This window comes from Brienomyrus brachyistius, chromosome 4 (assembly GCF_023856365.1).
Source record: "Brienomyrus brachyistius isolate T26 chromosome 4, BBRACH_0.4, whole genome shotgun sequence".
Lineage (NCBI taxonomy): Eukaryota > Metazoa > Chordata > Actinopteri > Osteoglossiformes > Mormyridae > Brienomyrus > Brienomyrus brachyistius.
This window is the reverse complement of record NC_064536.1, coordinates 24,034,540-24,049,971: the sequence shown is the minus strand read 5'-3', so window position 1 is coordinate 24,049,971 and position 15,432 is coordinate 24,034,540. Positions and strand designations below refer to the sequence as shown.

Sequence of the window (15,432 nt, the reverse complement as noted above, 5' to 3'; positions counted from 1 at the left end):
AGGTTCGACAATCCAGCGGACCCTCCTCTCCAGGACCCCCGAATAGACCTTACCAGGAAGGCTGAGGAGTGTGATCCCCCTATAATTGGAGCACACACTCCGGTCCCCTTTACACACAATAGACATTTAGTTTTATACTACGGGACCGTTGAATGCTTGAATCTGTTTGGCTGACGAACGTTCTGAGGTGTGCAATTATTTTCAGATAACCGCACGGCGAACGTAGTTCCAGGTAGCTCTCTTGACCGCATTACAGTTCCATATCACTTCGCATAGTTAACTGTAATAACGGAAATTAGCATACAGTACCTATACAGCACACAGGACTAACAAAAACAACAACATGACAGACGATTTTCCGAAAGTAAATTTTAATATTTACGGTGAATATGAAACTTTCAACAACTGGGCTGCAGCAGTATTAGTTAGCCTAGTGTACCAACTTAAAGGCTACACATGACATTTCTCACTAGCGAGGTAATAGCAGCGCTGCATCTTAAAGCAGACTTACAGTTTAGAGACGGTGCTTCGGACCACTGTTGAGGGACACACAGAGGTAGCCTAATTCATGCAAGCTCTCTCTCTCTGTGTGTCTCTGTCTCTCTCGCTCTCTTTCTAATAACTTCATTATTAACTGCATTAGTCTGCTATCAACGGCTCAAGCCTCCATTGCCAGCTTTATAATGACGTTTTGGAACTAGCAAAAGAGTCGTTGGATGAGATGCGGAAGAAATAATCCTACTCACAATAGCGATTTAAGTAGAAAAACCGGACTAATCCCTTGAAATATATCATCTGATCGATGTCTTGAGGTGTGGCAACCGTAGTATAAGCGGAATAATTGACTCCGGACCGTTGAATTATTAGAATATAATGCACACCCGAGGTGTAACGGCCACTCTGCTTCGCGTCGTGGCCGCATTACCACCTCGGGTGTGCATTATTTTCTAATAATGCAACGGCCCGTCGTCAATTATTCCTTACTTAATGAATACCACTGTTACTGACATTGTTTTCCCGCAAATTGGCTATAATCCTACTACTGATTTTGTTGATATTAATTAGTGTCGTGACTGACGCAGTGCGGAGCGGGGAAGCAGGCAAGGGAAACAGGACTGGGGTAAATAAAGGGGTTTTAATAGGAAAAGGGGAATGAAAGAGATACAGACTTCAATGACAGAACTGGGCATACATACTCTGATGTGGACTTAAATACACAGGACTTAATGAAACAACAAGAAACAGCTGATAACATCAGGATTTCACATGAGGTTAAACTAGGGGGGTGTGGCACACGAGAGGATTGGACAAGCAGGTCATGGCAATTAGGTAGAAAGGTATAACTCAGCATTTATACTAAGAATGAATTTCTGTGTCTGTTTAGATGATTGTGTGCATTTTTCTCCAGATGAAGCAGATTTACTGGAAAAAAGTAATTTGATTTGGATCACGTGGTATCAGGTGTAACTTGCAGGAATTTGCAATTATAGGTTCATTAAGACATAGGTTTCATTAAACACTTTTAAGTTCAAATGTCGCATTTAAGCAGAAAGGTAATGGATTCAGCCATCTCAAGGGACAAAAATATTAAATACTAGATAAAATATCTAACAAGTAAGGAATAATTGACGACGGGCCGTTGAATTATTAGAAAATAATGCACACCCGAGTGTGCATTATTTTTCTAATAATTCAACGGTCCGGAGTCAATTATTCCGCTTATACTACGGTTGCCACACCTCAAGACATCGATCAGATGATATATTTCAAGGGATTCATCCGGTTTTTCTACTTAAATCGCTATTGTGAGTAGGATTATTTGTTCCGCATCTCATCCAACGACTCTTTTGCTAGTTCCAAAACGTCATTTTAAATGACGATGGAGGCTTGAGCCGTTGATAGCAGACTAATGCAGTTAATAATGAAGTTATTAGAAAGGGAGCGAGAGACACAGAGAAAGAGAAACAGAGAGAGAGAGAGAGCTTGTATGAATTAGGCTACCTCTGTGTGTCCCTCAACAGTGTTCTGAAGCACCGTCTCTAAACTGTAAGTCTGCTTTAAGATGCAGCGCTGTTATTACCTCGCTAGTGAGAAATGTCATGTGTAGCCTTTAAGTTGCTATACTAGGCTAACTGATAAAATCATCAGGGCAGCGCTGACACGTTTTTGTGTGAGTGTGTAACCGTAGTGTGTGTGTGCAAGGACGTGTGATTGCAGTAATGAGACAGAAAAGCTTGTGCATGTATATTTATTCATTTAATTATTTATTCGTTCGTTGCATTTTTCTATTTATTGCAATATTATTACAGTTAACTATGCAAAGTGATATGGAACTGTAATGCGGTCAAGAGAGCTGCCTGGAACTACGTTCGCCAGCCAATCAGATTCAAGCATTCAACGGTCCCGTAGTATAAGTTCCAATAACCCCTTATCCAGTACAGGGTTATGGGACAGAGCCTGAAGCCTGTCACAGGAAGCACAGGGTACAAGGCAGGGACACCCTGGATGGGATGTCAGTCCATCACAGGGCAAACACTCACTCACAGGCAGAGGACTATTTAGAGACACAAATTCACCAAACTGTGAGATCTTGGACAGCAGGAGGAAACCTGAGGAAACCCACAGGAACACGGGGAGAACATGCAAGCTGTACATGCAGAACCAGGAGTGGGAACCACACCCACAAGCCTGGAGGCGTGAAGTGAGAGCAGCTGGTCTGAAGTCCTGAAGGGAGCTGGAGCGCCCTTTCTTTGGAACAGTGTGGAGCCGTCCTCCATTACTGCTTATCCTGTACAGGGGGGTGGGGAGCCTGGAGCCTGTCCCAGGTGGCACAGGGCGGGGGGACACAATGGATAGGATACTAGTTTATAGCAGAGCACACACTCATACACACAATCACACACTAAGGAGAGCTTAGAGATCACAATCAGCTGATCACATGTTTTCAGTCTCTGAAGGATGAGTAGAAAACTCATGTTGGGGGAACATGCAAACTTCACATACAGAGTGGGGTGGAGGTCAAGAAATACGCCCACAGCCTGAGATCCCACACCTCACAACAATCACACATTCTGTTAGAATTTATTTGAAGTCACAATTTACTGTAATGCTACAGAATTTTTTATTATTAAAGTCTCCATTTTCAATAACTGTATTGGAATTTAAGCTGACTTTCAGAATTAACTTACAGGATTGACCTGTTTCCCCACCCTTTACCTAAGCAGGCATGATCTCTGTACCTTCAAAGCAGACATACTCACTTGCCTATATTTACATTCATATCTGTAGTATGTAGCAGATAATATTGCCAATCGTGGCAAACAAATGAGGCAAACATCACATTGCAAACATACAGCTGTAAAGGTGTTACCTCAGCACAAGTGCAGCTTGGCTGATATTTCAGGGGTCTGCAGAGATTTAAAATGTTCTTAGAGCTAGGGTTAGGGTTAGGGTTAAGTATGGATGGTCCTGGGACTTCTCTGCCGAATCCCGGGGCTGGATGGAAGTAGCAGGAGATCCTCAAACCCTTAGGAGGTGAATGAGTCTCCCAAGCTGAAGAGAGGTTCACTGGAGCCCTGAGGCTTGATAGTAACTGTAGGTCCTGTGCCCAAGGCCAGAATCCCCAGACTGGAGGGACATCCTTCATCCCTTACCTGGGAAAAGAGGCTCCCATCCTGGGGAGAATTTGACTGGAGTCCTGGTGCTGCATGGGTCTTAGTACAAGGACTTCCTTGACTTCTTACCTGGGGAAAGAGGCACTTTAGCCCAGGGACTTAGGCTCCAGAGCCCTGGTGGTTGCCAGATATGGGGACGTCCTTGTTAGGTAATAATGAACGCACAACATGCAGTGATGCCAAGGTCAACAAAAGGTTGTTAGACCAGAATTAAGCACATTCCTGCACCTTAATCTTAAACTTAACCCTAGCTCATAGACTTAAGTGGTAGTTAAGGAATGCTTAATGAATAAATTGGAAAACTTTCAATCTTGGATTTGGAGGATCGTGTTAGACCATTGGGGAGAGGTAATATTATGCGGCCATCTTGTTCGGTGACCAAATCCAGGAATTATGGACTTCTTAATTGTGAATTACTGTACTGGCTCGAATATGAGACAAACCCGATTATAAGACAACTACTACTTTTTAGAAAAAAGTTTTTGGATACCAAATCTTACCGGTATGAAGAAAAGTAATTTTATTTGACAAGAACATATAAATTAAACAGCAACCACAGCTTAAAAAGTAAAAACAGGCAATCAGATTACAGTAAGTGTATTAAACAACAAATAAACAAAAGCAGAAGGTGGGAGCAATAGGAGCCACAAGCGACCGCAAGGCAGGAGGTGAGGGGACAGCAAGGCGGCGAGGAGGAAGGCGGAGGGACCGCAGGAGGAGGTGAGGAGGAAGGCGGAGGGACCACGGGAGGAGGTAAGGAGTAAGGCGGAGGGGACACCAGAGGAGGCAAAGAGGGAGTTGAAGCTGCTGCAGGCGACGGCAAAGCCACAGCCAGCAAAGGCGCAGGAGTCCGATGAGGCGGAGTTGGGGGAATGATAGGCGACCGACGAGGCGTCGGAGGTGGAACCGCAGATGACCGATGAGTCACCACAGGGGGAACCGCAGGCAACAACCAAGCAGGAGCCGGAGGACCAAATGTGACTGCCAAGCAGGAGCAAGAGGAATCGAAGGTGAGCTGGGAAGCGGGGCGGGTAGGACTCGACTCCGGCATGAGTGTCCTTCCCCTCTGCAGGACACAAAGAGATGGGGTCCTGGCCGGGATCTGCCATGACAGGGTGCTGGTCGGGGCTTCACTCCAGAGGGGTTAATCGGGGCAGGAGTCAGGGTAATTCCTGAGGGGTCCCACTCAAGTTCCTCCTCCACCTCTAATAATCAGGATCTGCCAGGACTTGATCAGGAACCAGAGAATCATGAAATGCTGAGACTGGATCAGGAACTGGGTACCAACTAGAAACAGCTGATAATGTAGGGATTCCACACTAGGTAGATGAGGGGGCGTGGTGAACAAGAGGATCGGCGCGATCAGGGCATGACAAGTATAACTCTTTTCTTATTTGCAAAATAAGTTATTTTTGTTGATTTGATAAAAATACTTGGAACAATTTAACCTTGAACGGTTTGGGAAATGAATGAGGTCTCAGAACTAAATTAGTTGAATTGCTCACTGTCTGCACTACAGATTACAGGTTTTTTGGGATTTCGGAAAGTGATGGCGAGCTGGTCCTGAGATCTCTGAGCACACAGCCTCTGCTTTGCTTTGGCACTGGAGCCCTGCACATCGTCTCAGCCTTGGATTGGAGCAGCAAATCGGCCACCCTCTCTTCAACACAGGATTCAGATAAGCTGGACCTCCTGATTATGGGTCATATAAAGTACCTGGGTAGAGGACAATATTCTATTCTTTTGGGGATAAGATTTTCTTATTTATTGTACCGGTCATTTCAGTTGTCATTAAAGGTGCTAATTCTATGATTTATCTTCTTATTATAATAAACTTGTTTAACTCCATCTACCTTTGTTCCTGCCCCCTCCATCTGGACCTAGATTAGTGTCTTAGAGTCATGTGATTATCTTTGTTTCCTTTACCTTCAATACTGACCCATTTATATGTCTAACACCATCTGACTTGATCCCTACTCTAGCAGTAGGGTTACATTAATTTTTACCAAGAAAGCCGTTTATATGGAGTTAAGAATTTCGTATGTGGTCACAGCAGCAGAGTATCTCCATCCCAAAAAGTGAAATGAAGGAAATTCCTTATATACCTTAAAACTATAGGCCTAGGGACATCCCCTTCCATTCCATTGGTGGGTTTGGTCGGGCTTTCATCCCATGGGGCCTGCATGATCCCTCACATCCAGCCTCCTACACTTTTAACAGCATGTTTTACAGCTCCAGTCATCTCAACGCGCTGAGATCATGCACCACACCACACACTAGGCACGCCATCCATGCAACTCCTTTACTAAGATGCAATATTGCTGTCAAATGAATGATTAACGCGTGATTGAGGAAGCTTCTCTCTCTTGGCAAGGTCGCAGGCACAGGCAAACAACCTCTGTACCAGTAGCTTAAGCACAGCACAAGGACAGTATGTTCAGACCTTGATCTTGGTGCCTAAGACCTAAAATACAGAGAATCAGTGTATACAGTCTCTTCCCTGTTCCAAGATGACACTCTTGCGTCAATGCAACAATTCAGCAGCCTGGGCTGCCCACTGGGAGGGGGAACTTTAGCTCCCTCCACCAGGTGGTCATACAGTATGGCCAGGCTACCATCCTCGAACCGGAGCGAGCACCAGTCCACAAACAACACGTCTCCACCCTCCATAGGGTTGTCACCCTTGGCTTGCTGGGGACCTCAATAATCTGCAGACAATCACGTAGCTCCCCCTCCTGGTCTGTGGACCCCACCTCAGCCCCATGTATGCACCAACCGATCCTAATTTTCACTGCAGTCTCCGAGGCAAATGAGGGCCCTTAAGAGGAGTCAGCCAAGTGTCCATCTTCAGAAGAAAGAGACAGGGACACGCTCTTCAGACGAGTCGCCCAGAACTAGATCCCTTTTCGTCTCTTGGCTCTGCTGTTTTTCAGGTACCAAACCAATCTGGGCCCGGCTAATTTCAGTGTTTCCTAACACAGGCACACATGCTATGTACTATGGCTTTTGTATTTGCCTTGCCCAAGATTTATAAGACTACCAAATCTCAGTTGGAAATGTGGTTTCATATTCATGTTTACAACTGTTGTTTAGGTAGAAAACCCAAAACACAACCTGGTACTATTGAGGTACACAACTCAATAATCATGAGCCCAGAGTCCATTCAGCCATAGCCAGCAGTAGTAAGAAAGATGGATGGAAGAAAGGGTCAGATCCTAGTGGGTTATAAGAACAGCTTATTGCAGGGGTGGCCAGACTTATCTACAAAGGTCCAGTGTGTATGCAGGTTTTTGGGGTAAGCTTTAGGTCAGCTGTTCAAACCCAGGTGTGAAGACTCTTCAGCCAATCAGTCCTCTAATTTGTGATCCAATTAGGGAGTTTCAGCAAAAACCTGCATACACAGCGGCCCTTTATGGATAAGACTGGCCACCCCTGCCTCAATGCCAGGAAGATACACTTGGCGCCACAACCAGGTTCTGAAATGCTTGGCCTCAACACTACAGCACAAGAGAGTGCCAACCAGTGCCATCCCCCTAAATGCCCAGACCACCTTCCCACAGCTAACATCCTTCATCCAGAAAGGGGAGAAACAACAGACTAAACCTTCACCTCCTGACTCATCCCCGCTAGATACAGCCAGGGATTGGGAATTGTGTGTTGACCTAAATCAGAGGCTCACCTTCCCACCCAATATCATTGTAACCAACCTGCAGCCGGATCTGGTTCTCTGGTCCAAGTCCTGCTGTCGTGTCTTCAGCATTGAGCTGACAGTCCCTTGGGAGGATGCCATCAGTGAGGCATATGAAAGGAAAAAGCTTTGGTATGTGAACCTGGCAGCTGCATCCAGTGGATGTGGGCTGCAGGAGCTTTACAGCCATTTCCACTAGAAGGCTGCTGGAGGAAGTGGCCTCCAGAGGGCAGGACCAGCGGAAGGCAATTAAGGTTCTCGCCACTGTCACTGAAAGTTGCAGTCATTGGCTGTGGCTGAAGTGAAAGGAGTCAGTATGGGCTGCCAAATGACCACTTACTGTAGGCACCATGCAATACACACAGGCGAAAAAGAGTCATTAAAGAAGTTACTGATCGCTCTTAATAAAGGTGTCTGTAACCTTATTAAATCCATTCTACATGGTGTCAGAAATGGGATACAATGGCTCAGGGACTTCAGCGAATTGATCCGCTTGTTTTTGCTGAACATATTGCTGACAAATTTGAAAAGAAATGGCACATCTACTGCTGTCCTGGGCTATCGGACAAACCGAAAAGGTGCAGGCTTACACGCTCCTCAACCTGGCTGGTCCCGATGCAGTGGAGAAGTCAGAAGCATTTGTCTATGAGGAGGGAGAGGATAAAGACGATCCAGGAGTCCCAGTGAAAAAGTTTCAGGATTTATGTCTGCCTGCGAAAAACGTAATCATGGACAGACACGCATTCAACACCGCTTGCCAAAAGCCGGGTGAGTCGATTCAGTTGAATATTCCAAAATTGAAAATTCTGGCAAAAAAATGTAAAATGTAACACCTTACGCTTGAATCAGCTATTAATATATGCATGCTCAGTGAGCAATCCGATTCAAGCACAAGGGAATTAAAAAGAGAAACTGAAGTTTGTGCCATGCAAAGACAACGTTCTGCCAATTGTAATGGGCAACATTCCCCTGTGAGGCACAAGTGTCTCGCATTTAATAAACGGTGCTGAAGCTAAATCACTCTGCACGATGCTGTCGGTCTGCCCCAGTGCAGAATGCCATCCAGATCAGCAATAGGTCCAGAGGGCAGCCAGCAGTCAGGGTGCATGAAGTAGAGCTTCATCCCCATGCCTCCCCAGAAGACACCTTTTACTGCGATCCAGTTGATCTCACCACTGAGAAGGATGACATTTTCACCAGTCTGACACTCACAAATGGTAGGGGGTATCTGAAAGTTAAAGTTGACACTGGTGCGAGGTGTAATGTCATTTCTAAACAGATGCTGAACAAACTTGCTCCTGAAATTTCTGTCAATGCCACAGAGAAGGTACATCTGCTAGCTTATGGCGGCCAGCAAATCAATACTGTACTGCAGTTCTGAATTGTACCCAAGGTCAATTCAAATTTCATGTGGTAAACCGTGATGTTAAGCCACTACTGGGTTTATGGGACAGTGTTGCTGTTGGTCTCATACGACTGGGACCTGACGTCCATGTGCTACAGCCTCAAGTACCTGAACTAATTGAGTACAGTGACCTTTTTGACTGTGTCACCATCGGGAAAGTGCCAGTTGTGGACCACATGAGATTGGACAGTACTGTGCTGCCCACCACATGCATGCCTAGGAAAGTGCCCATAGCCATGAAGGAGAAAGTGAAGGCAGAGCTTGACCGCATGACTGAATTAGGTGTCATCATACCAGGAAACGAAGCAACTGAGTGGGTGTCTGCTATGGTTGCTGTCAGGAAGCGTGATGGTTCTGTCAGAATCTGCATAGACCCAGTGCACCTGAACCAGGCTTTACTCCGACCTCGTCACCCCCTGAAAACCATTGATCAGATCATTGCAGATATGACAGGTGCAAAAGTGTTCAGTACTCTTGATGCAAAGTGTGACTTCTGGCAAATTCCTTTAGATGAAGCATCATCTAAACTGAGCACCTTTATGACCCCTTATGGACGATACAGGTTCTTAAGGATGCCATATGGCATCTCCACAGGAAGTGAAGTTTTTCAGCGTTGCATGGAGCAGTTGTTCGCAGGACAACCCTGCGAAATAGTGGTGGACGACATTCTCATCTGGGGCCGGACACAAGCTGAACACGATGTACACCTGCAGCAGGTTCTCAACAGAGTACGGGTCTTGAACATGAAATTGTTTCGAGAAAAGTGTCAATTCCAGGTCAGTTCAGTTCGATATGTTGGGCATCTTCTGCCTACTTCTTGAGCATACTGGGTCGCGGGGGGTCCGGAGCCTATCCCGGAAGCAATGGGCAGGAGGCAGGGAACAACCCAGGATGGGGGGCCAGCCCTTCGCAGGGCACACTCACACACCATTAACTCACACATGCACACTTACGGGCAATTTAGCAACTCCAATTAGCCTCAGCATGTTTTTGGACTGTGGTGGGAAACCGGAGTACCCGGAGGAAACCCCACAACGACATGGAGAGATTGCTTTGTGTTTATTTATTTATTTATTTTCCACAGGCCATCATTTGTGTGTGTGTTATGTACATTAAAAGGACTTCAAAGCTGAATATATATATATATATATATATATATATATATATATATATGTTTTTTATTTTAATTTGACGGAGCTGGATTAGTGTGTTTAGGTCGTATGGAAAAATCGGTCTAAACATACTTTCATAAAGATAAATTGTTTATTTATGGGTTAATATTATTATTATTCATTTAGATATTTCTTTAGTTATATGAGAATGAGGGCGGTCCATTGCGTGCTTCTGTAATTATCAAAATATGAACATGCCGCGAATCACTTCACACACACACCTCCCTCCCCAAGCACAGAATGGGGAGATGCCACTGTTGCCAACTCCTCAGCAAGGAAAGTAGCTTATGTCTGTCCCAAAAGTCGCTAGAAGTCGCTAAACGGCGCCATCGCCTCATTTGCATCATATGAAATATGCATGTAATTGTGATGGATGCTGTAGGAGAGAGGAATAATGTCGTGGGAGAGACAACAAGTGGTTTAAAACACCCTAAATACGTTTAGAAGTACAAATGAACTTTCCTCTGTTGATTCCTGTTTTTTTATATATCACACTTCCAACCCTCCTCCTTAATCGGGGCTTGGAACCGGCTAAAGTGACCTCAAAGAAACACTCTGGCGGAGTACATACACACAGGCTGTGCTGGCTCACAGAAAGAGTGGCTCATAATCATTTTGGCAAAGGTTCTCTATGTTCAGCAACTCATCCATCCATCCATCAATTTTGCTCCGCTTATCCGGGGTCGGGTCGCGGGGGCAGCAGTCTCAGCAGAGAAGCCCAGACTCCCCTCTCCCTGGCCACTTCTTCTAGCTCCTCTGGGGGGACCCCGAGTCGTTCCCAGGTCAGCCGAGAGACATAGTCTCTCCAGCGTGTCCTGGGTCTTCCCCGGGGTCTCCTCCCAGTGGGACATGCCCGGAACACCTCCTCAGGGAGGCGTCCCAGAGGCATCCTAATCAGATGCCTGAGACACATCATCTGGCTCCTCTTGATGCGGAGGAGCAGCGGCTCTACTCTGAGTCCCTCCCGAATGACTGAACTCCTCACCCTATCTCTAAGGGAGAGTCCAGCCACCCTGCGGAGGAAACTCATTTCGGCCGCTTGCACCCGCGATCTCGTTCATTCGGTCACTACCCATAGCTCATGACTATAGGTGAGGGTAGGAACGTAGATCGACTGGTAAATCGAGAGCTTCGCCTTTTGGCTCAGCTCTCTCTTCACCATGACAGACCGATGCAGCGCCCGCATGACTGCTGACGCCGCACCGATCCGCCTGTCGACCTCCCGCTCCATCGTTCCCCCACTCGTGAACAAGATCCCGAGATACTTAAACTCCTCCACTTGGGGGAGGACCCCATCTCCAACCCGGAGAGAGCATTCTACCCTTTTCCGGCTGAGAACAATGGTCTCGGATTTAGAGGTGCTGATTCTCATCCCAACCGCTTCACACTCGGCTGCGAACTGCCCCAGTGAGAGCTGAAGGTCATGGTCTGACGAGGCCAACAGAACCACATCATCTGCAAAAAGCAGAGACCTAATCCTGAGGTCACCGAACCGGACACCCTCAACGCCCTGGTTGCGCCTATAAATTCTGTCCATTAAAGCTATGAACAGAATCGGTGACAAAGGGCAGCCCTGATGGAGTCCAACCCTCACCGGAAACAAGTCCGACTTATTGCCGCCCATGCGGACCAGGCTCTGGCACCGGTCATACAGGGACCGAACCGCCCTTAAAAGGGAGCCCAGTACCCCATACTCCCGGAGCACTCCCCACAGGACTCCCCGAGGGACACGGTCGAATGCCCTCTCCAAGTCCACAAAACACATGTAGACTGGTTGGACAAACTTCCATGAACCCTCCAAAACCCTGCTGAGAGTATAGAGCTGGTCCACTGTTCCACGGCCAGGGTGAAAACCAACTGTTCAGCAACTGAGTGACTTAAATGAGTAAGCAGCTGATGTGGCAAAAAGTTGTACACAACAGCACTGGCTATAGACTCAGAATCTCCTCCCTCCAACTCAACAAGCCCCAGAAATGTTGACACAGTTGTCTGCTTGGTGTCACTAAAGTACCTTATTACAACACCAGGTACTTAGACACACTTACATCTGTGGACTCATCGAGGAGGAGGCTGGAACGATGCTCACCCACATCTGCGACCAACTTTTTTAGAAAGTATGGTGCTAGAACACCATTAATCATTTCTGTACACTTTGCCCTGTGCATTTTGAAGTGGGTAGCAGCAGTGGAGTCTGGGAAAGCAGCTCTACATGCTTCTCCAATGTCATCACATGCCAGCATAGGACAGTGTTCAGCGATAGCAGCCTCATACATATAACTAAAGAAATGTCTAAATGGTTAATGTTTTTAACCATTGATGGCAGTGTGGTTTGGGTGGAACTGTTTTGAGTTGTCGTGTGTTTTTTTTACATCACTAAGTTTAGCAGAGAAATCAGCCTTACAATACAGGCAGTTTGCCCGTGTAGCATCTCTAATACGCAGCGTCAACCAGCCTTTGAATTCAGGGTTTGATTCCCACTTCTTTCTGTATTTCTGAGACATGAGAGTACAGTTTAGACTGAGACATGATGAATGTTTAGCGTATGTCACAGAGAGGCGCATACAGAGTGGACGAGGTGAGTAAGTGACTGAGACTGTGTGAGTCAAATCGGTGACTTATTTTAGTGCAGTTTAGAAAAAGAAGGTTTTTACATTTACTGTACATCCCGCCCTGACTAAGCCAGGGCAGGATCAGCCAGTGGAGGCTTCGCACATGTGCGATTTAATTGCAGTCTGGACGCGGAGGGGTGAACATCTCCTGCTTTGACTGCAGCTGGGCGGGGCTGCTGTGTGCAGACCGGCCGTCTGTGAGCGATTTGGGACGGGAGGGGAGCCCACGTCAGCAGATATGCTGCTAGTCGCTCTTTTGAAAACGAGTCGCTAGCGGGGTCTGAAAACTCGCTAAATACAGCAACAAAGTCGCTAAGTTGGCAACACTGGGAGATGCTCAGTGTCACAGCCAATTTGGGGGAGACTACGGGTGCTGATATAGGACAATACTAAGGAATCTCAAACCGGGTACACTCAGCGCATGCGGAAAAATAACAAATATGAAGGTTTTTTTTCTTAAAACTAGCAATTAAAAACACCTATTTAAAATAAGAAACTAGTCATTTTTAAATGCAAACCTTCCCTGTTTGTAAAAAAAAGAAACTAACAAATGAAATTAAGTGATTTTCTGTTTCAGTGGATCTTTGGATATTGTCTAAAATCACGCTCACACAGAAATTCACCTGAACGCATGAAAATCCATCTACATACAGGAGAAAAAACACACACATCACAATAACTGTGTCAATGTATATACACGTACACATACCTGAACAATAAGAACAGTATCTAAATAAATTCTCCTTTTTAACATCATTCCTCACCCAGTGTCTTTCACTCTCATTGGCTGTAGCTCATTATCAGCCACGACACTTTCACACCTACAGGATTTGGAGTCGTCAAGAAAGTCGAGATATTACCCAACTCCAAATATCTGGCTGCTGTCTGCAATGCAACAGCGCCTCCGTCAGGTCACATCTCTGAACAGTCAAACATAGTGATTGAGCTCTGACTTGCGACATCAATCGGACACTGATTTGTCCTCTGATCTGGGGCTTTTGTCTGCAGTCTCCAAAAACTGTCATCAAGCAGAAAATTGTGGCTAAAATCATGTAGTGTGAGCTTAGCTTAAGGATGCAGATAAAAGGCCTTGATTAGTTGTTACTGTGTGGGACCAAAAAGTTCCTGCTACCCAAACGAAGCGAGGGCAGCCTCCCTGCTTTCAGTATTATAGTGCAGTTTAACATCTAGGACAGCCTGGGCCCTTAAGCCCCCCCGCTTACTTGGTTTGGATCCACTGCAGTAGCTACAGCCCACACTAGGCAGTGAGGAGTAGCCCCAGTGTCAGCCATTCCTGTTCAGACTGACTTCAAGAGGAACAAAGTGCATCAAAGCCCACAGCTACGCTATCTAATCTGACTCCAGTTGTGTGACACCTACAGTCTGGGTCAGACAATGTGTTTAATACATTCATCTTAGCTTTACTGAATATTAGGTCTGCAAATCACTATACGTGGCACTTTTCCACCCCCTAGATTGGCAGGTCGGCAACCATTTTAAAGCAAAGAGCCATTTCATCCTAAATGTCTGACCCAAGATTTACAAAGAGGGCAGGGACAGGGGTTTGAGATACGATTTTTAATGCAATATCAGTGTATATGCATTTAACACAAAGACAAAACTTCAAGTACTTACTAAAAATAAAGACTATTTCAGGGGGGAGGGGGGCATCTCAGTTTTAAATCACTCGCACATGTAACCGTGCAAAGGTGACTAATACTACGACATTGTTCAGTTCTGTACCGAAAGTCTTCACCCTCACACCTCCTGTCCTGACCTGCTCGTCCGATCCACCTGTTTGCCACGCCCCCCTAGTTACCTCATGTGAATTCCTGATTGTTCTCAGCTGTTCTGTACTTCCGTCCCTTAGTCATGTGTATTTAGTCTGCACTCAAGTCAGTTTACCCAAGTCCAGTCAATAAAAGTGTTGTGAAGTGTTCTCCGAGTTTATGTGCTAAGCCCACATTAAACTCCGTTTGGGGACTTCTGTCTGCCTGACTCTGATTTCCCGCTCCCGGTTCACTCGCCCTGCGCACAGACGTCACCCCTCCTCTCTTGAGTAAAATTCCTTTGGCTCTGCAGTTGTCTGTCCTTCACTCTGCACTTCACTACTGTAACTGCTGACTGAGCAGCGCAAAATGTCCTCACCACTCCGAACTCAGCAGGATATAATAAGTAAATCAGAGAAAATATACCGGTTTTTATAAAGATTCAGGAAGGAATGGTAACAATTTACTACGGAAAGTATAAGAAAGAATTAGGAATCCCAAAAAGCACGAAAGCGTACATCCAATCTCAGTTACTGAAGAAAACTCCGGAGAGCATATCATTTCACCAGACATAATCTTGTCGAAGAGAATGATGCTGAGGAAGATGTAAATGATGTAGTTAAGACATTACAGAAGTGCGCAATGGAGGACCCTCCATAAATATTAAGCCATAAATAATTTATTATCATAATTTGTTAATAAATGAAAATGTGAATGTGTCTGTCATTCTGAGAAGAGCCGGAGCCACGAGGTCAAAGAGCCGCATGTGGATCGTGAGTCGCAGGTTACTGACCCCTGACCTAGACCATGCAGCCTTGACAGAAACTGTTCAACACCTCAGGCCTCCAGCCAGCTGCCTTGACACTCTACCTACAAGCTCCTTTAATGCTGATGTTTTTTTATTGTACAGCATCAGAGGTGCTACAAATAGTCAATAGTTCTCTTCAATCTGGCCTTTTTCAAAGGGCCCTGAAGACCTGAGATATCAAACATCTTTTAGAAAAATCCAACCTAGATGGCCTATTAGTAAGTAACTATAGACCTATTTCAAACCTACCTGTTGTAGGAAAGATCACTGAAAAGGCTGTTTTTTAGCAACTTAGTTCTTTCATGGT

At 45.7% G+C, this 15,432-nt stretch overlaps 2 protein-coding genes across 2 annotated transcripts in view; both read right to left on the bottom strand.

The window, feature by feature from the left end:
* Window positions 1-15,432, bottom strand: part of LOC125740153 (tripartite motif-containing protein 16-like) — a 42,192-nt gene that overhangs the window by 8,958 nt on the left and 17,802 nt on the right. The gene's annotated exons all lie outside the window — the stretch shown is intronic.
* The window catches only part of LOC125740155 (tripartite motif-containing protein 16-like), a 148,172-nt gene that overhangs the window by 127,881 nt on the left and 4,859 nt on the right, over window positions 1-15,432 (bottom strand). The window lies entirely within an intron of this gene.